The 21,041-nt window shown below is 33.9% G+C and overlaps 1 protein-coding gene across 1 annotated transcript in view; it reads right to left on the reverse strand.

The window, feature by feature from the left end:
• Positions 1-836: 836 nt before the first annotated feature.
• The window catches only part of LOC148955972 (uncharacterized), a 325,370-nt gene continuing 305,165 nt past the window's right edge, over positions 837-21,041 (reverse strand). The window contains exon 5 of the mRNA XM_089093393.1: positions 837-879. The gene's annotated coding sequence lies outside the window, so the exon portion shown is untranslated. The remainder of the gene's footprint in view (positions 880-21,041) is intronic.

Genomic DNA, 21,041 nt, shown 5'->3' on the forward strand with positions numbered 1-21,041 from the left:
GTTTAGAATGTTGTAGATACTTAAAAAAAAATATAACAAAAACATCAACCAACGTCCCTGGTCTGCCTTCAATGTCTAATTAAAATCAATAAAACCCCAAAATTTAAGTGATGCACAAAGCTCTCTCAAAGTAATTGATATTTAATTCACTAAAGTACAGATTTTGAAATCAAATTGCTGTACATTATAAATTGAAAATAGTTTTAAAGTTGAATTATAGTATTTTTCGGTGAAAAAAGAAAAGAGAAAGTGATTTAATAAGTGTTTTAAAGAAATAAATATTTTTTAAACTTCTCTTTCAGGCTTCACTTTCAATTCGAAAACAAGCTTAAGTATAGAGTCGTGAATCTGAGAAATGATAGTCAGCCATATCCGCACTAGTTGATATTCCAACTTTTTTACGAACTTTATTTTCAATATGATTCTGGATATTCAAATTTCCAATTCGATAACGGAGAATTTACCAAATTCACCTATGTATCTAGTAAACTCGAACCACTAATTTCAAGATGCATATCAGGAAAATTAGCTATTTTCGAAAAAGCGTTCACAACGTCCATGTCATTTTTCTTCTTAGCTTCCTTTGAAATGCTAACAAAGGCCGAAAGCTGTGAGGCTGTTATTGTCACGATTTCATGGCTTCCGTAACAAAATATAATATAGGATATTTTGTTTTACTTGGCCTTATTTATGTCCAACACTTGGCATAGCCATGGTGGATAACTTTTGAATTTTGCTAGAATAATAGCATACTTTGTGAACCATTGAAATATATTATAAAGAAAAAAAAAACAGCAAAAAAAAAGTGACACTTTACTTTGAATAGGCAGGCCAACGTGAGCTTGGCTATCCCCTTATGATCGGTTCATCAATCCAAATCTAAAATGCAAAAAGTAATCAGAATAATCTCAGTCACTGCTGGCTATGATTGTATCCGTTTGGAATGAATGCTGAGTGCGTGCAAAGTTCTTTAGTCCTTTATCGTATTAAGTCCTATAACACTTAAAAAACTCTAGCTATCAACTCCACACATACAAAAACCGTATCTAATTTCATTCAATGTCAACCATATTCAATTTCATTCAATGGGTAGCTGTGTCTTTGTAGGAAACAAGTTTTTAGAATGCAATACAAATCACACCTAGGTCTTTCTGATCTTATATTTCGATCTTATATTCCTCACATTTCTCTTATAGCGTTGAAATGTTTTTCCTCCTTTTGTGTCTATTTTTTTCTTTTCTTTCTAGTATTCTTTTTGCCATTTTTTTGGTGCTCGTTTAATATTCGCTTTTTTCATCTTTTTTTTCATAAACATCTTTTTTGGTATTTGTTTATTTAAAATTTGTTTCTTTTATGGCAGATCAATTTGGTTTACAAATTATATTTCCCAGTTAAAACCAAAATTATCTTTCCTATTTCATGTTTCTATCGAAGCTAGATTTCATTGTCTCAAGGGGAAACGAAAGGAAAGGGGTTCAGTGTTATGAAAAATATAATCCTGTTTATTTGTATTTAGAATAGAGCTTTGAGTACATCCAATGGTGGTATACTGCCTTATAAACAAGTTAGAATTTGTTTTTCTAGAGTGTTATGTTTCCCCCCCCCCCATTCGTATTTTAGTGTGATAACTTTTACTTACAGGGAGCTTGCGCTAAAACAGCTGTTGGGCAAAACAATCATGACGAAGTAAAAGGATAACACATATGGAATTGATGTAATGCCCATACGCCAAGTAAATTTACTTTTGAATTTGGTCGAGAGGAAAAGAAGGTAAGTCTTAAAGTCCCCTGGCAGTGATATTTTTACAACAAAAAAAGTGACATCTCAGCTAATAAGACAACAAAATTAAGCTTTTATGAGTCCCTCATTTTCTGTGATCTGTCTTATATTATTTTCTGTCATACCGATTCTTTTCAGTTTTTTTTTTTTACCGGCCCTTTTATTCAGTTTTGTAACAGAACGTCCTCTTATTATTGGCTATTTCTGGATCAACTTTCCTATAGGACCTGTCTGTATGTACTTTCAATTTTGTTTTAAATGGCTACAAAAGGTTAACATTCATTTGCGGCATAAACTTAGCCTCTAGGGTCGTTTCTGAAAGTTTGTTAAATATATTGGGTTTAGCAAACCATCCTATAGATCTAACTTACCAGCTTTTTTTATGTCTATTTTTTTGTATTCTTTCTTTTTCATGATTCTTACTTTATTTTAACACCCTCCTTTGAATTTTTTCACCAGTTTCTACTATGTTTATCTTTATGATCTTTGCTATTTCTTCTGTATCATGATCCTTTAAGGTAGTACCACTTGGAGTAGATGTTCCTGGATTATTAGCTAATTCAGGATAAAGTCTCATATACCGCCTATCTTCTTTTCTTTTGTTTTGAAGATGGGGAACTATAAGCCTCCAGTGAAGGGTTTTAGATCATAACAAATCGATTGCTTGTCTTAGGATATGTATTTTTTATTATTTTTGTCTCTTTGCCCCAAAAGTGACGTTTATAGGACAAAAGGGCACTGCTGTGGCGTGATCTATTTCGCTACCTAAAAATGTATCTAGATTTTCCATTCAAAATGAATTGAAATACCTTTTTCTGGTATTCTACAATACCTTGTTCAATACGGTCACCCTTTAAAAAAAAGAAAGAAATTGCTTGGGAAATGTATTTGTAGGTTGTCTTAAAAAAAAAAAAACCTTCTACGGGCAATGGTTTGCTCTAAAGTAGATGGCAGCCATGGTTTCTACAACCAAGACCGGTCAAGAATACCCAACTTCTGGATATCGTAGTTTTCTTTTCCGAAAACCTTAGCACAGAATATACTATACTAAGTGCAAGTTCAGAGTTTAAGACTATTTTTAATTAAAAATAATTAATTTTTCATAAAAAATATTGATTGCTAAATAATTATTAGATAGGCACTCAAAAGTGAATATCTGCACACGTTGAGGAAGGGAAATTTAAGATTTATCCAAAGGGTCCTGTACATTTGGAGAATAAAAACAGGTATCTTTTTAGTTTTTAATAAGAAAAATATTTTTTTTCCACAAAACAAGTATTTTAAAGAAAAGTGAAGAGTCAAAGTTTATATAATTTGACATAAAGTCAAATAACCTTGCAAGCATAAAACCACCACAAATCACTATCAATAAATAAATGGAACTCAAAACGAATAGAAGTTACAATAAATAAACGAGTCAAACTCAAAACCAGCAAAAATTAACATGAGTAGGGCTGACCTCAGGCCTTTACAAGAACAAGAATACAATTTGCACTTAACTAAAAAAAAGGAAAGATGACCGTGGATTGTCAGTTTGGTATACATATGCTGATATTTATTCCATAAATTTTCAAATTTTTGTATTTATTAAAGTAAAAAAAGTGAAAACATTTTAAACGTGTTTTATTTTCAGTAAAGTACAAACTATGTTGTGGTTTTGAGAAGGCATGGGGTCAGCCCTATTTGTGCTAATTTTTGCTCGTATTGAGTTTTACACGGTTATATATCATGACTTCTATCACATATATCATGACTTCTCTTTGTTTTGAGTTTCATTTATTTATTGACGATGATTTGTTGTAGTTTTGCGCTTGGTGGATTATTTGATTTTATTTATTTTTTTTTTTTTACTTTATTTCTGGTCATTTTGGCTTAGTGGAGTTCTTTACTTTTCTTTTAAACACTTGTTTTGCGGAAAAAGGTTTTAAAAGTTAATTTCTGTGTTTTTGCTGTTTATATAGTCTTTTCTTGAAAAAACCCCCACACATTTTATATCTTTTAGTTTTCTTTTTCTATAAGAGTCCAAATTTTGACTTGCTATTTGTATGTTGGAGAAACCTTTTTAACAATTTTTAATTCTGACAAACAGTATTTTTAATTTCAGTTTATACCTCCTCAAATCGACCTGAAGAAAAAAACTTTCTTGAAAAAGTTTAAAAAATAAAATAGACCCAAAAAATTCTATCTTTGACAATCTGGATACACTTGCACTCCTTTGATTTATTTAAATTGTAAGAGCAGAATTAGTACTAGTAGTATCCCCGACAGTTTCAAATTAATACCCCCAGTCGTTCTCGATATATTGCCAAGCTTTCTTCTTTGAAACCATACAAACAGTGCCTTTTGATTTAGTTTTAAAGTATCATTTAGTTTTAAAGCATACTAGATTAATTGCATAATTGGGGGGGGGGGGGGGTTGACATACCCAGTGTTCCTAGAAACATAGTTGCTGTACTTTTGTACTATTCTAAACAAAATAGCTGTGTCAAAATTTCGATTGGACGTGTTTGGAAAATGACTGGGCTTTGGAAAAGGGTCGATTGCCCTCTAATCTTTTTTTACTCTTATAAAGGTCACTAGAACTTTTAATTTTGAATTGAATTAGCTCCTTCAAAGGTTTCAATAATATTTCTAGCTATTATAGAGCGGCGCTACCTATGTTATTGCATATATGCCCTTTTGAAAACCTGCATGTATATAGTTTTTTTGTTTAGTTTAACTCCCCCTAAAAATTCCAAAAAGTTTCACCTTAATACCCTCAGCGTTATTAGTTACAATAACTGCACTGGTAGTATTAATAGTATATGTATTACCTTATGGTGATTTGAACATCAGGAATGACGTATGGACGGATGATAGATAGACTTATCTATCAGCAAATGTAATGACATCATTTTTATATAATCATAAAAAGGGCTTATGCCAGACATGCCATTTCACTCACTCGGACTATCTGTCTTGGCTTTTTCGACATTTAGCTTATGGCTTGATGTCCAAAACTACTTGATTTTAATTTTAATTCTCGTCAAGTCCTGTAATCAAAAATAGTTTTTTCCGGACCTTTTTTGGTTCTTTTTGTCTTTTTTTCCATCAATAAGAGAATTTGCAAAAATTTAAAGACATATGAATAACGGGGATTCAATGAAAATTATCTTAGACAGTCTTTGATGGAGACTTGTATTCGGACTTAACATTTACTTATCTATTTTGTGCCCATAATGAAAGTGTGTTTCTTATTCTTAGAATTTACAAATGATCAAAACTAAAGGATACAGCTGAATATTGTAGCCTAAATTTCTTAAATTATTTTTGAATTTAAAAAATTATATGAGCCAATCTAAGCTGCATGTACAAAATCCTTTCCATCATATACCGCCTATCTTCTTTTCTTTTGTTTTGAAGATGGGGAATTGTAAACTGAAAAGTGAAAAGTCAAAGTTTATATAATTTGACAGATTTAAATAACCTTCCAAGCATAAAACTACCACAAGTCACCACCAATAAATAAATGGAACTCAAAACGAACAGAAATTACAATAAATAACCGAGCCAAACTCAAAACAAGCAAAAATTAACATGAGTAGGGCTGACCTCAGGCCTTCGCAAAAACAGGAATACAATTTGCACTTAACTGAAAAAAAGAAAGAAAAAAAATGACTGAATTGTCAGTTTAGCATACATATGCTAATATCTATTACATAAGGTTTTGATGTTTTTATTTATTGAAGTAAAAAAAGTGAAAACATTTTAAACGTATTTTATTTTCACTGAAGTGCAAACTATGTTTTGGTTTTGAGAAGGCATGGGGTCAGCCCTATTCATGTTAATTTATGCTCGTATTGAGTTTTTTACTCGGTAATCTATTGTAACTTCTGTTTTTTTCCCTCCTCTGCCTCTTGTAACCAGGTAATTTTTTTCAAGTTCTTGCCCGATGAAATTTTCCGTTACGTTTTGGCAAAACAAAATTGAATGAATATTTTTTAAGATGATCCCAGGAATGCACATCACATATGTTACAGCTTCCAATCTTCTAAGCGAATGATTTGAAAAAGACATTATTTTGATTTTCTTAGAGAGTTACAAGCCCCATACATTTTCTTTCATTTTGTGAATATTTCTTGTGGCTTGAGGTTCTAATAGAATAGAATAGAATATGATTTATTGGCTAAAATAGCACAAAAGCTAGCAAAAGCACGTCAGAATTACCATAACAAAACAAATGTTATGTTATAAACATAAGACAAAAAATTGAATCAATAATAAAACAGATGTCAGGGGATAAACATAAAACAAAACTTATATCAATTATTAAAATAGGAGACAAAATAGGGGACAAAAGAGTTTTTGTACCTCATGGTCAACATTTGGGGATACAGGTCCAGTTGGATATTTGGAGCTCTAAGAGCAATGAGCCTTGTATTAGGAAGGGTTGGGAGATTTTCTTTAAAGGGAGGGAGAAAACGTCGATGATAGTCAGAATTAAGGCCCTTGAGACCAAAGTTCATGGTAAGGATGTGACGTCGTGATTCCAATGTAATAAGTTCAAGTCTAGCCAAACCTTCATTGTATGTAGTATAGGCCGTCCCCAGAATAATTTTTATTGCTCTTTTTTGAATTCTTTCAATTTTAGAACATTGGTCTTTGGTCAACCCAGGGTGTCAGACAGGGCAAGCATATTCCAGACAGGGTCTTATATAAGAACAATAAATTATTTTAAGGTTTTGGATTGATATAGAGAAACGTTTGAGAAGAGAGAAAGATTTAAGGAGAAAACAACCTGACTTAAATAAGTGGGAAATGTGGGAGTTCCATTTAAGGTCGTTGTCCAACTGCACACCAAGCAGTTTAACAGTATTTAAATCTGGTATGCAAAGGTAATTATTGATAGGAGGTATATTTTTAAAAAAGAAAATAACATGAAACTGCTTTTGGGTATGCTTAAGTTGAGTCTAACATTGTCAAGATCATTCTTTAAATTGTTAATTAGTGAATCCAGTCTAATATTCAAAGTATTAGATGTTTGACAAAGATTCAGTAATGTCAAATCATCCGCAAATTTAAAAGAGTTGTCAAAACTTGGTAAAACATTATTAAAAACTATTAAAAATGCTAAAGGACCTAACTTAGTCCCTTGAGGTGTTCCACATGAAATCGAGGAAAAACCTGATGAATTCCCGTTAGGGAGGACTACACATTGCTCACGGCCAGACAAAAAGCTAGCTAACATACGTAAAACCAAATCTCTAGCACCTAAGGTTCTTGCATTATCTATAACTGTCTGATGATCCAAATTGTCGTAGGCTTTGCTAATATCAGCAAAAACAGCCTCAACGTAGGAACTATTCAACTCAAGATGTTTGAAAATAGTATCAAGTATATAAATTAAGCAATAAGTGGTGCTATGATTCGGCCTAAAGCCAAACTGATTTGGGTTGATTTTATCATGAATATCATCCAAAAGGAAATGGTAAATAAAACTTTCAAAGATTTTAGAGAAAATGGGGGTTTTTGATATTGGTCTTAAGTCAGAGGGAACTTTTAGGGGCTTAGTTTTTGGTATAGGAGATATTATAGCTCGTTTAAAACACACTGGAAAACTACGATCTACAAAATATTGATTAAAAATAGCAGTTAGAGGTACACTTAAATACTAGACACAGTCTCCAATAAATTTGGCAGGAATATTACCTGGATATACTGACTTCTTTGTGTCACGAGTTTCGAGTTTAATTTGGGTCTGATGTATTTTAATCACAGGGATGTCCCTCACTACAATATTGGTTGGCAAATGTTAGAGTGGTGGGTGAATTTTACAAATTGAAGGAAAATGATCATTTATGACATCCGCACCCACTGGGTCACCATTACTGTCCAGTAAGAAAAATTTTGAAGAGACCTTTCCCATGAGATCTTGGACACTTTTGTTGAATTTCTTAGGGTCCGAATACAATAGCTCATTGAGCACGTACGCACCATGCTCCTTTCTTGCTTTACGGATTTCGAAACCAACGATGTTTCTAAGCTTTCGAGATTCTTGGAAAAATCCTTCCTTAAAGAGTTTATCTCGTTCATTTATTAGGTACAAATTTTTTTTATTTATCCACGGTTTGCAATTAGACTTGTGAGTAACATTTTTCACTGGAAAGGTGTCACAATATAACTGGAAAAGTTCCACTGAAAACTTAGAAATCATTACATTACCATTGGTAAGAAATATGATATTAGCCCAAGATTTGGAACTAAGTTTTACCTTGGAATGGGCGACCTTCTTGTCAGTAATGGGTCTATAAGAGTAACTGATAAATTGCTTAGGTGGAAAAAAAAATAAGGGAGTCCAAAAGATGCAAAGATGATCCTTTGCCTAATAGAGGGACCACTTTGGGGACACAGAAGTAATCTTTAATGTTGGTAAAAAATTAAGTCTAGGATTTTATCATCACGGGTAGGTGAATTGACCACTTGATCGAGCCTAAGAGCAGAGCTAATCCACTTTTGGTCTGGCTAATTAAAATTACCACCTAATGTAGTTGTGGCATAAGTATAGTTGCAGTGAATTCAATCATTTCAATACTACAAATATTCCATCAGCTCCTCCTTTAATCCACTACTAGGAGGGTAATTAATAATACAAAAAATCATACAAGATACTTCTTTTGTGAGGTTTCTGGGTTTGATCCAGAGCCATAGAACTTCGGTTTTGGAGTTGTTCACTATTTCGGAAAATGAAAGAACCCGATTAGGAGGGGTAGACCGACAAAAAAAGCTACTCCTCCACCATGAGATAGAGGGATACCATCTTTATCTATCCTGGGCTTAAAATGGGAAACATAATTTGGAATGGAACAAAAGTCTTCAGTTGCAGACCATGTTTCGGTAAGGCAAGCAAAATCTATCTGGTTTTTGTCAAGACTACTTTAAAGTTCATCCATTTTATTTACCAGTGACCTTACATTTGCTAGAAGGATTCTGGGAAATGTGTAGGAGGACCAGCAATGTATCAAACCAGGGTTTCTTGATTTGTTATTGTAGACTTGTTGTGAGTTCTTGGGTTCATTTGATGTAAATAACGGGACTGAGGAGATGGACTGATTTGGCGATTTAAATGGGAGGGAGCTGGAACGTAACATGGAGGTCTTCTGAATGGGTTTATTCGGTGCTGTTGATAATTTGGATTCATGTTGCTTTTGAGGACTGGTGGGAACAGTGGGCTGGTATGGCAAACTTCGTTTTTTGGCTGATCAATACTCATAGTGATAATACACAGGAGAGGGTTTGACAGTTGATGAGAACTCTTTTTAGTATTATTAAAAAGTTTTTTGAATGCGCCATAGCCTTGATTCAAATGAATCCTGTCACAACCAAAACAACGACCCCTTTCAAACTTAAAACAAACTTTCTGGTGTACTAGCTGGCAGTCATAGACCTTACACTCACCTCCAATATTAAAACTTTTGCAAACATGTGGATATTTATATTTTTTTCCTTTTTTGAAAATATCATTCCAGGCGAATTTGCATACACCCTTATGTGTAGTCAGTTCATGACCGCTTATCTTGATTGACTTGACCTTTAGTTCGCATTCATTAGTATTCAACTTCATGTTCTCCAGGTCAGATGAACTCTTAATTATGTTATCCCCAAGGTAACTGAACTTTTGAAAAATACAAGTTTGTTTCATCACCTCTTTGTTACAGGAAACAATGGAATATTTATCTGGGTGGAATCTATTAATGATAATTTCGTCATTTTGATCTTCATTAGCATCATACGACTTTGGAGGGATTTCATTTAGATGTGACCTAAGGTCTATGATAACAGATATTTCCTTGCTTGTTAATTCTAATTTATCTCTCATTGCTATAAGGGAAAGAAATAAGTTCTAAGGGTAGAAGTATAGGTAATCTGGTATAGACATCGAGAAAAACTGCCAGCACCATCTACCCTTTGCTTCTTTTTATGTTATTTTCCTACTTTTATATTGTGTTTCTTCGGCAAACTTGAGATTTGTAACTTACTACTTCACTACTCTGCTGTATTATATCTTTAAAAAAAATAAATGCCAGATGGTATAGGGCATGGTAATTGTTTTGAAATTAACGTCAATTTTCAGTCTTATTAGTTACCCATGCTCCTATGAGTACTTGTCGTACCCCGCTGACCAGGATATGACATGAGACGACATAGGTTAGGCAAAAAAAAATTTCTGGTGTAACAAAAAAGCTAGCTGGTTCGTAATCAAATTAAACGTAATACCTCAAAAGATGTAATAGAAGAAAAAAATTACATAAAATCCGCATGTCTATTTTGCAAGATGTTTCAAGATGTCTCAACAGTGAAGGTCCTTTAACATAACTCTTTTACGCATATAGTAATTTTAAGTTTACATTTCTCTTATAAACTGGGAAGTAGCAAGAATGGAACAGCCTTTTTAGAGTTGTCTAGAATATAAAAAGGGTAAGCTGTTTAGGCATTTGAAGTCTAATATGTGAAATTAGATCATCTGGTGGGTACCATTCATTCTTTTGTTTTCATATAGTAGGTCTGTAGGCTGGAAGCCAAGAAAATCCTTTTAGGTGGGGAATCACTTTACTAAGCACTGCATCAAGTCGATTGGTTCCGCGGATTGCACAACCAGTAATTTATCGGTGCTCCTGTTTTCTGTAAGTTGTTTTTCGTCATGTATCCACGAAATGCGGAGGCTGAACTATAGTTTGTGTTTGTGTCTAGTAAGTAATATTTAATTCTAGACAGAGGCGGACCGACAGATTTGATTTTTTCCAGACAATCATTTGAGTTGGCATTTATTTTTATATAGGAGGCATTACTGGGACTAATTCAATGAGCGCTGCATATCGAGTAAAAAAAAATGTAGAGAAAGAAATAGGATTTTATTAAAAGTAAGAAAAATCTGTTTTTATCAATTTTAGTGCTACAGGAGGGCCCATGCGAAAAGGGGGATATGGTGCTGGAACCTTTTGTTTCCCATCGAATGAGCTCACTTACAATTTTTTATGAGTAGAGATTCTACACAGTGCGAAAAAAATTAAATAAAAAGCACATAGAAGTTTGTTACACTGTAATATATGAATGTCATGCTGATGAATGTTATGTTATGCTGATCCACCCTGCTGTCTTTTTTAAACCTAAGGAGTTACTGCGTGTTTCTTCCCTCTGCACCCTACATTTTGTACAAAGAACATACATGTACATTTTGAACATACATTTTGTACAAAGTTGCAAATGTTTCATCTCACAAAGTTACATATATATCCATCCCTAATATGGTCAGGATAACACATTGTTTTGTTTTTTTGCTAGAGGTGTCAAATAAAAAGTAAAGGACAATTAAGTCAACTTTCGTTTTATTTTCCAAAAGATTGTAATTTTGGCCAACATTGAGGGGGGGGAGATTCTCAAGAGTCTCTGCTATTAATAAATAAGAAATCGTGAAGAAAGAAAGAAACGAGGACAATTAACAGCCAGTGAAAAAATTGAAAAATTATGCAAATATTTCGGTCAAGACCTCCGCTTGACCGTCCTTAGTGCAGAATAAAACTGATAAAAATATAAAAATCAAACCTTAAAATAAAAACACCAAACTAAAATTGGACGACCCTTTCCTAGTAACGGTAAAAGGGTAACCTTTTCACCGTCTATTACTCATCTGTTGATGAAAAATTTTCCAATTTCTGTTCGTTCTTTATTAACATGTTTATGAAACCATAGACGTCTTATCATTCTTTACTATGTATGATTACAAACAGGAACAAGCCTACGGATTTTTCTTCTTTGGATTAGTAAGAGACGATCCTCAAAGAATCAGGCTGGTAACTAAGTCCAAAATATACAATGTTTAACTGTTTTAATGATCGTCTTTTAATATAAACATATTAATATTATGGATTCTGTACTGATTGTTACCACATACTGTTTGACAGTTTTTCTCAGAAATTATTTTTCCTCTTTTTCAGGCCACTAAGGTGGTCTATGTATACTGATCAAATTATTGGTAATGATATTAACAAACAGGTAAAAGCCTATGGCTTTTCTTTTTTGAAATAGTAAGAGACGAACCTCAAACAATCAAGTAGATAACTAAGTCCAATATATGCTATGGTTTGCTATTCCAGTGATCGTCTTTTAATATAATTTAATATTAATTATAATCTTATTTTTTTCACTATGGGCAGAAAGTTTGTTCTTTATTGTAATTTTCAAGCCAATATATTTCCCTTGCTGTTCAAGCCAAGGGACTGAAAGTTTTCTATACAGGGGTTTCGGACAAGGCGGTTCTAAAGGTGTACTTTTGAATTTGATCTGACTCCTTTTTTTAGGAACTATGGGTTTTTATATTTCTTAACATTGGACGTGATCGTCTCTTACTAGGTTGCTAGCTACCACTGCAACCCGGATTAACATTGGACGTGATCGTCTCTTACTAGGTTGCTAGCTACCGCTGCAACCCGGATGTTCTTCAAGCCATAGGAAGGTAAGTTTGCTATATAGAAGTTTTGGACAAGGCAGCTCTAATAATGTACTTTTTGTTTTAATCTGAATCTTTTTTCAGGAGTTATAGGTTACATTAGTATTTACTCTAGGGCGTGATCGTCTCTTACTAGGTTGCTAGCTACCGCTGCAACCCGGATTATTACAAACAGGAAAAAGCCTACGGCTTTTTCTTCTTTGAAATAGTAAGAGACTAGCCTCAAATAATCAAGTAGTGAACTAAATCCAATGTATGTAATTGTTTTTTATTCCAATGATCGTCTTTTAATGGAAAATCTTCATATATTGACCTTAAATATAACTGTACTAGACTATACTATACGTAAGTGGTCTATAAAAATTTAGTATAGGCAAGAGGTCGTTCTTTACTGTATGTAATAGGTTGCTAGCTACCGCTGCAACCTAGATATTCTTATTTCTGCTACTATGGGTTAAGGTTCGTTCTTTCATGTAAAACTAGCAAAACATTTTTTAAGCCTGATGAAGATTTAACTAATGTGTCAAAAGTAAGGTTGCAAGTCGACGATTTTGTTTTGGCCTTATTATAATTGGTATGGTGAAATAATAATATGCATATGGCTCTTAAATCATACTTCTTTATGGTTCCATATAGTCTAGTGGCTAGGATAGTTAACTTTCACTTAACAGGCTCGGGTTCCATTCACGTTGTGGGAAAATTTTTAACTCTATAATCTTCGAACATTCGAACCTTTTATAATTTATAATGATGTATAATATAAATACTGTAATCTTCACTATAGTGAAGTTGCGTATGCAAGTTAGTATAGGGAAGAGTTCGATCTTTATTATAATCTTAAAATTGGACGTGATCGTCTCTTACTAGGTTGCTAGCTACCGCTGCAACCCGGATCTTAACATTGGACGTGATCGTCTCTTACTAAGTTGCTAGCTACCGCTGCAACCCGGATTATAATATTATTTTAGATACCATTGGCAGGAAGTTTTTTCTTTACTGTAACTGGAACCACCATATATCAGTTACTATTGGCGAGAGATCGTTCTTTACTGTAACTTTACTCAGGCAGTGCTAGCGCGCTGTCTATGATAATAAACTGATTACACACAGGAAAAAGCCTACGGCTTTTTCTTCCTTGAAATAGTAAGAGACGAGTTTCAAACAATCAAGTAGCTAGCTAATTTCAATGTATGCAATTGTTTGTTATTCCAATGATCGTCTTTTATTGTAATTAGGTTTCAGCCATCTCTACAGCCATGATACTGAGGGAAATTACCTAATCCCTATTTGTGTTACTGTTAACATGGGCAAGGTGTCGTTCTTTATTGTAAATCTGTATATTCACTGTGTTGTCGAACATTTTCCATTGCATCTATAAACTGTTCCGCAGTTGCCAGTCCATACCTTGGAAGCTTTTCATTAAACTGACAACATTTCTTTTGGATATTACTATGAAGCTTTGCCAAAGCATTTCTAGCCGACGTTTCAACAGCATCCGCTCTTTCAAAGAGAATTTTAATCTGTAATTTTCAATACTTTTCGTGATCCTGGTAAAACATGAGTAAAATGTTTCTCAATTTACAAAGATCAGCCTGCATTTTTGCCATCTTCTTGTATTTCTGAATGTAATTTTTCCCTTTGTCCTTATGCGTTCTTCGGTACAACCTCGCAGAGAATTTAATTTTTTCATTATAGCTTTTGTCACCCCAGTATCTACCCATTATTCTGGTAGCAACTTTTTTCTTATGTTTGTTTCGGTAATCTTCATCATTATCATACCGTTCCTTGCTCTTTTGTCTTGCCTGCTCAATTGTTGCTTCTCTATAAAGTTTATCATTTTGATAACGCTCCTTGATCTTTTGTTTGGCTGTCTCAATTTTTACTTCTCGATACACCTGGACGGTTGAATACCTTTGCTTTTGATTTTTCTTATATTTGATGCGGTAATCTTCATCATTGTGATAACTCTCCTTGAACTTATGTTTGGCTGTCTCAATTTTTGCATGTCTATAATCTTCATCATTTTGATAACACATCTTGCTGGGTTTTTTTTGCTCTCTTAATTTTTCCTTCTCGATACGCCTGGTGGGTTGAATACCTTTGCTTTTCTCTTTTCAAGATACTATCTCTGTTGTCTGTGTAGTACTGTTTTTTTTAACTTGCGTGCAGCTTGCTTTGTTCTAACCATTATGTAATTCACGAATGAGACCATTTTCATCTTTGTAGTTCTGAAGTAGTAATTATGACGTCACGGCGTAATGATTTTATTTCATGATGACGTCATGGCGCAATGATGTTATTTCATGAAGTCTTCAGAAACCACAACATAATTTCGTGTTTTTCTATTCCCGTCATAGATCTAATATAAAGCTATGACGACATTCATTATTTATCTAGTAGGGTTTCAGACAAGGTAGTTCTAATGATGTACTTTTGTTTTGATCTGACTCTATTTTTAGGAGTTTTGGGTTTTTATATTTCTTAGCATGGGACTGATCGTCTCTTACTAGGTTGCTAGCTACTGCTGCAACCCAAATTATAAGAGGCAGCCTGGCCGAGTGGTCCAAGGCACTGGTGTTAGCCACCAGTCTCTTCGGAGGCGTGGGTTCAAATCTTACCGCTGGTATACGATTATGTTTGAAAGACTACAGTGTGAAAAGACATGAAAAATGCAGTTTTTGGTGGAAAAATTTATTCTCTTTTAGAAATAATTTATTTTAGTCACTATAGATTTTTAACCCAATTAATTTCCTTTAAAATGAGCTATTGAACAACCCTCTACGATGTTCTAGTGCCAAGCTATCTGTGGAAAAGAAAGAAAAGAGAAAAAAAGAAAAAAATATCCCGTTTAGGCAGAATGTTGTAGTAGCTGCCACTTTTCTTGATTTTCAAGCCAATATATTTCCCTCGCTATTCAAGCCAAGGGCCAGAAAGTTTCCTATACAGGGGTTTCGGACAAGGCGGTTCTAATGGTGTACTTTTTGTTTTGATCTGACTCCTGTGTTAGGAACTATGGGTTTTTATATTTCTTGACATTGGACGTGATCGTCTCTTACTAGGTTGCTAGCTACCGCTGCAACCCGGATCTCTTACTAGGTTGCTAACTACCACTGCAACCCGGATACAAAAATCAAATATCTTTGAAAAGACTGCAGTATGAAAAGACATCAAAATGCAGTTTTTAATTGAAAAATTTATTCTCTCTTGTAAATAATTTATTTTAGTTACAAAAGATTATAAACCCAATTAATTTCCCTTAAAATGAGTCATTGAACAACTTTCTACGATGTTCCAGTGCCAAGCTATCTGGGGAAAAGAAGAAAACAAAATATACCGTTTAGGCAGAATGTTGTAGTAGCTGCCACTTTTCTTGATTTTCAAGCCAATATATTTCCCTTGCTGTTCAAGCCAAGGGACAGAAAGTTTTCTATACAGGGGTTTTCGGACAAGGCGGTTCTAATGGTGTACATTTTGTTTTGACCTGACTCTTTTTTTTAGGAGTTAGGGGTTTTTATATTACTTAACATTGGACGTGATCGTCTCTTACTAGGTTGCTAGTTGCCGCTGCAACCCGGATTTGTAGTACTGTTTTTTTAACTTGCGTGTAGCTTGCTTTGATCTAACCATTATGTTATCATGAATGAGACCATTTACACTTTTGAGGTTTCTTATATAGTAATTATGACGTCACGGCTTAATGATTTTATTTCATGATGTCATGGTGTAATGGAATCAATTTCCAAGACCCCAAAATTTTCCAAGTAAAAATGCCCAGAATATAAACCCAAACAATTTAAGTAACAATTAATTGTCAAATTTAAAAAGTAGCGAAACATTGTGTTACAATTGTAACTATGAAAAAAAAAATCGTTCCCACAAAAGAATGTAACAGCAATAAATATGCAGAATAACCAATTTCACTTCACATGCAACCAACCATGTAATCTAAATCTTGAGATGGAAATTATAAACGATCGACAGATGGTCTCTGCAGATAAGAAATAAAACTATGTGTTCCGCTATAATTAAAAGGTATGAACCTTAAAAACATCTTCTCAAGAAACAAAAGTAAAATTAAATATTTCGCCATAATTACAAGGTAAAGCTCTAAAAACATTTTCATGAGAGATAACGTAAGACTATCTAGCTCGCTTTAATTGTAGGGTAAAAACTTTGTTCAAGTCAGGAAAATTCTAAACTGAAGTCATAGAGAGTAATAAATCGTATCAAAAGTTATTTAAAATCAAATAGCTGATTGGTACAGCACTGTCCAATAGTGATGTAGGGCAAATAGTACAACCAATAGGAACTGTAAAATATACTTTTAATGAACGCCTGAACGTAACCTCTGGTGAAATTGGTGAGAGTAGATAGTTAGAACTTACCGATTTTGCGTCAGTCTTTTTAGAGGAGTCTTAGATGAGTTTTACACCAGTCTTAGAGCAGTCTTACACCAGTCTTAGAGCAGTCTTACAGCAGTCTTAGAGCAGTCTTACACCAGTCTTTTATGAGTCTGAGACCAGTCTTTTGACCAGTCTTTGGGGAGTCTTTTGGAGTCCTTTTTCAGTTTTCAGACTAGAGAGACTGCTATGAATTTCTTATCTGTGTTATAATAAACTTTTGAGAAAACTTTTCATCAGTGCATTAACTATTGTGTTGCATTGCCCCAGATGACAATTTTGTATTAGTGCCTTGTATTGCAAATGTTTCGATATAACCGAAGCTCTGCGACAATTATGTGAGTAATAATAAACACATTACTTTCTTAAAAAAAAAAAAAAAAAAAAAAAAAAAAAAACACTTGAAACAAGGCGAAGCATACTTTTAAATAAAAATCAGTAGTAGTACCTAACACGTTTCAGATGGTAACAGCAATTTTGTTTTTCTTTCTCTATCGATAATAAATAAAAGCTCAGTATACATGGCAATTACCCGCAAAAATTACCCTACCTAGCCCCCAACATTAGAAGAAAATGTGATAACACATGTGATCATTCAAGAATATGGAATAAAAATGGACAGAAATTTCGGTGCGTGGGGTGTACGTTGACATGGTGCCAGTACCCGGGTGATTAAATTTCCCGGTCGGACACCGTGCCCAGGTATTTCTTACGAAAATCGACTCAAATAGGAAAAGGAGCCCAAGGATACAGTGAAAATTAAATACTATAAATTAGAAGAGCCAACTAAAAACAGCTATAAATAATAACAAATGTCATCAAATTGAAGGCACCTAACTAATCCATCATTATACCTTAAATCATTATAGCCATTTTATATTAAGTAATCATTTATTTCATAATTATTGATAAATTTCACATAAGAACACATTTCCAGATACGGTGCGTAAGTAACCTTCAACCACTAGTTAAGGGAACCGCCGAAACACGCAACCATACGGTATGTGCTTATATTGAACCTAAAATCTAGTAGAATAATCAAAAAGAGTAACAATGATAAGATACCCAAGCCATCAACAATTAAGTAATCGTAGACGAAAAAATGTAATTTTATGGAATCTTAAGAGAAGACATAGCGTAGACAATATTAATGCTCCATTAAGGGAATGGGGACTTGTTGATAATTTAATGAAGGAAGAGGAACTTATCAGAACAGTAGAAAGCCTCGACTGTCCAAAGCTATATTATCTTCTAAAATCTCAAAAGACAATGTTAAAACTAAGAGTGATACTAAGGTTAACGGCAAGCCTAGTTCATTATGACCTTAGTGCAGGTGCAATGACAAGAACGCTCGAACACACCAGATTAAGCGCCAACTTGGCTTTCCGAATTTTAATACAAAGTGTCCCGAAAACAAAATATAGCTTACTGTCTAATTATATCGCCGACAATATGTGGTACGATCAAAATGATAACAATATAACTACAATTTGGCCCATTAAATTTCTCTCCATACTAATAGACCAAGGACACATGTTAAAAGGCGAAAGTTTTCTTAAAATGTTGCACATCAATTATGTAAATAACGAATACCTAAATCCAATAGACCCTTCAATGGGATCCGCCATTTTTCAAGTTATACCAAGAGAATTTAAAGATATAAAGAAAATAACCCTGAATTTCTTCCAAGAAGATGAAAATTTTGGAAGAAAATAGTCCCTGGATTAGACGTAATCGTACGTGAGCAACTATGCTGTTGCCAATCACACGTGAACTTAAGTTTCTCTGTGGTAAAAATAATAAATGACCCATTGTCTTTATCTCAGTTGTGCCAAAAAGCCATTCGACAAAATATGCGAAGGAATGACATAACCGCCACTCTGGAGGGTCTGCACCTCCAAAACCAATTATTAGTTTATTTAATGTACCTAAATATACATGAAAACGATAAAAATGATATTTGAACCGCAATTTCTCAGCTCAAATATTTCGTCATGGGAAAATTATTGACTCCTCAATATGCTTACATCACCAAATTCAAAGATGGCACTGCCGGATGATGTACCCATATTGAAATTAAAACCCAACATCAGTGGAAGAAACTGTATATACAAATAATCTCGTTAAAATGAATGGTAAAAGAACCTTATAATATTACCTAAAGCGTTGTAACTATAAATATCGATTATTATCACAATTTTAAAAAGAAAGTGCACTATAGACCAGTATTGTATTAATGTTTATAAAAATATGAATCAGAGTAAATATTACAAGAACTAAGTACATTCTCAATATATTGACAAAAAGGTAGTTTCTCGAAAGTCTATATACTTTTATGTCTATAAAGCGACCGCAAAGTCGTTAAACTAGAGTACGGAACATTAGGGGAGCGAATTTTGTTCCAACACACAAATAGCCAGGTGCATGATAGCACCGGTGACAAAGTAGTTCAACTTCAACCTAAAGTTACCTTGTTTTCCACTCAAGTAAATATTCATTATTGGTTAATATGGAACTATAGATGACTCGAATTACGGGAGAACAAATAAGTACCCGATGTATTGAGGAAATGCCGGTGAAAAAGTAGTTTGACCTCGACCTAGAGTGTACCATGACTATAACCAATCTTGAAAAAGTTAATTAGACAAAAGTCAATAGAAACTACCTCCTTTTGGCCATTGTTCTGAAATGTTCTGAAAGGACCAAATAAAGGAATGGCCAAAGCAATTATTGATACAGAGTTCATTTGTATAAAGCACGCCAAAGAGAATGTTATATACTCAGCTGCAATGATCGTAGTGAATAAATCAGGGGAAGAAGTCTTCGTGAAAAAAAAATGGAACGTCAAATACGATTTAAGATAATATAACGAAAAATCGTATAGTTTCGGAATACGATTGGCAAATAAACCCAAGCATCGATCCGTAACAGGAAAATTGGGAATAAAATACAATGCGAGAAAGGATTAGTACCTTCAATATATGTAGAAGCCACGTGGATAACGATGTTAGCTGTTCGCGTAATAATGCAATCTATATTCAAAACCCTAAAGAATAAAATAAAAAAAAATAGGAATATATTACATTGCAAGATAAATTAACACATATTAATTTTAGAATTAGACAGGAATGTGCGATTAACGAAGGCCATGATAATTTTCATTGTTAACGCAGTGGCCCAAGACGTGATAAGGCAGGGAATCATACCTAAGCATGGGAACTACCCCCAAAATAGTCATAATGCATGAGAAATATGAGCTCTCCTATTCACAAGGAAACCGAAGATTATCACATACGTGGAACCGATGTGGAGCGTCTTCAGCTCCTTCTAAAGGAATAATTAGTCATTAACGAGACTGAAGCTCAGTAATTCCCCTGACCATGAGGATTTTGTTGATCCAATTTATGGAAAAATTATGAGACCACGGAGACAGGACCCGAAGAAAGATCACATTGAGCCAAATGAGATGCAAAACCTAAACCCGGAACTCCCAGATAACCCCTAAGCAAAAAAGTAAGGGAGGACATGATCAAGCGAATGGGAGTAGAGGTCCTCATTCGTGCCATGTCCAGTCCCAAGTTTCTACTTATTTGCTGTGCAAACCCATGCAGCTGCAAAGATATATTTCTTAAGCGGCATGGACGCGCATAAACAGTAAAGATTTGAGAATTTATAGTAAATCGAGACCTCTCATAAAAACCACGTAACCTACCTCGCAAGTAGTAACGTAATAGAAAATTAAATGCTAAAGTAGATGAGTGTAGAATAGCAATTAAAAAATGTATTGAATATAGAATATGTGCCAAATGCACATGCGTACATGTATACATATAATCACCAATCTTGAATATCTTATAGTGCTATTTTTTGTAAACATAATCATTTTTCTTAGGATTACCTTGCTTATATCATAGTAATCTAATGATTGCGGCAACATGCATATAAAAGCATTAAACCTGCCCTTATTTTTTTTCTATCGTTGAGTTTAACTGTACCCGTACTAAATTGATATTATTAGTACCAATAATCACGACTATTATTTCAAACAAATAGTCTACGCAAAATATTATGAAAACAATGTATTGTTGTTATATATGTTTTAACTTATGTAATTGTAAAGAGCATGTGATTCTGCCCAGAGAGCAACGAGTTCAAGTTAATTATTGGTATTCCAGCATGCAACACAGATACAACCCAGTAGCATCTACTCTCATCATTCGTCAACCACCGATGAATACTCACCTAGGAAATCCCTGAAAACGATGCCCTGATGACAACCCAAGTCAACCAAGCCTAGTAAAAGGTGATACTACCCCAACCACTATCGGTAAACCAAGGACCCTATATATAGATATATGTCTGAACTAATAATTACGTAG

The sequence above is a fragment of the Artemia sp. Qi Xiang Cuo genome, chromosome 1 (genome assembly GCF_049724085.1).
Source record: "Artemia sp. Qi Xiang Cuo chromosome 1, ASM4972408v1, whole genome shotgun sequence".
NCBI classification, from domain to species: domain Eukaryota; kingdom Metazoa; phylum Arthropoda; class Branchiopoda; order Anostraca; family Artemiidae; genus Artemia; species Artemia sp. Qi Xiang Cuo.